Raw genomic sequence first — 1,963 nt, 5'->3', positions numbered from 1 at the left:
CTCAAAATGAAAGAAAAAAACCTTAATTGAGATCAAACAAATGCAGTGTTAATACTGACTCCATTAACAAGCTTTGATGGTGTACAAAGGGTTGAGAAGAAAAATATCCCCAATTAAATACGAAATTGTAGTTTTGGGTGCACCAGCTACTTAGGTCAGTGTTGAGAGAGCTTTCTCAGATTTGAAATTCATCTTGTAAGACAACAGGGATAGCTTAAATTAAAAAATGTTAGAGGACATTGTTTAAGTTAGGTGCAATTACGGTTTATTGCAATGATGTTTCCTGAGTGAACTGTATAATTGTTTCTGAATTAAATCTATGTTTGCAATAAAATGTTTACTTTAAATAATGTTATGGCAATTCTTCAGCTTAGAACTGGGGTGAATATTAAAGTATTTATTCTATTGCATTTTGCCTTTATGTATTGATGTATTACGTATGATAGAATACTTGGTATTTCTAGTATTTTGTGAATAAATTCTTATCAATTTTACATGACTATTTAATAAATTTTTATTAAGTGTTAGCAATGAAATGTAGCCTACATCAAAATTAACTTGGTGTTCAGTGTACCTTATATTATTAAATTGAAAATTTCCTACCAAAATTTCTTATAAAAAAGTATTTCAAATCAATTTGATAATTATACAATATCTTAGACGTGTTTTTATCACAATACTATTTTTAAACCAACTCAACATTGCAGTGAATTCTAGTGTATTTTAAAAAATAGAATTTTTTAGAAAAATAATATATTTACATCATGTTTTTCTTCCTATTGAAATGCTTTGAGACAGTGATTAAAGTTGAACATCACTGTCACTTTAGATTTAATTATTAATGAATGTGTAGAAAGAAATGGTTTGATATAGCTATTTTCAAAACTAATTACAAAATCTTGAACAAAATTTGAGTTAATATAGAAACACAATATTATTTTTAAGATAAGAAACAATTTGGTAGCCAGATTATCCATTTGCAAAATATATATTTAAGATCAGAGAGTAAAAAAACAGGTTCAAACCAGTTTGGTCATGGTTGAAAAGTGAAACCAGAACAGAACCAAATTTTTGTAACTTTGGTGAACCAGAATAGAAAAAATTATGATTCAAAGTCCTGAAAGAAAATCACACATTTTATGGATTAATCATTTATACTGACGTAATTTTTATGCAGTAACTGACTAATGAGGTTAAGAAAAATGTCATCAGATTACTGCCAAAGATACTCGTGCTAGCAGGCAAAAGCTAATGACTTCCCATCACCATAGTGAAAGGGGATGTGGATTGTTGAGGGATAAACATGATAATATCTCAGAAATATTCCAGGTGGAATAGAAGAGAGTACAAAGACACCACTTTCTAAGACTTAACATTATACCAAGGTTGTATTCCTCATCGTATGCTATTATGAAATGCCATCTAGTCGGCTCCAACTCACAGCGACCCCATATACAACAGAACAAAACACTGCTTGGTCCTGGGCCATCCTCACAATCATTGCTATGTTAGAGCCCATTGTTGCAGCCACTGTGTCAATCCATCTCATTGAGAGTCGTTGTCTTTTTCGCTGATCCTCTACATTACCAAGCACGATGTCCTTCGCCAGTGACTGTCCAAAGTATGTGAGACAAAGTCTCACCATCTTCGCTTCCAAGGAGCACTCTTGCTGTACTTCTTCTAAGACAGACTTGTTGATTCTTCCAGCAATCCATGGTATATACAATATTCTTCACAAACACCGTAATTCAAAGGCATCCATTCCTCTTTGGTCTTCCTTATTCATTGTCCGGCTTTTGCATGCTTTCGCCAGTCTAATGGGAATTATACATGATGAATAATGCTGATGACCACTAAAATGTTCAGTATGGATTCTCCTTCTAGTAGAATCAGCATTTGGTCAATAGAAGTGCAATAATGATGCCTTGCACTTGAAAGATATACAGGCAACAAATGCCAATGT

The sequence above is a fragment of the Loxodonta africana genome, chromosome 7, assembly GCF_030014295.1.
Source record: "Loxodonta africana isolate mLoxAfr1 chromosome 7, mLoxAfr1.hap2, whole genome shotgun sequence".
In the NCBI taxonomy this organism is placed as follows: Eukaryota; Metazoa; Chordata; class Mammalia; order Proboscidea; family Elephantidae; genus Loxodonta; species Loxodonta africana.
This window is presented reverse-complemented; position numbering follows the sequence as displayed.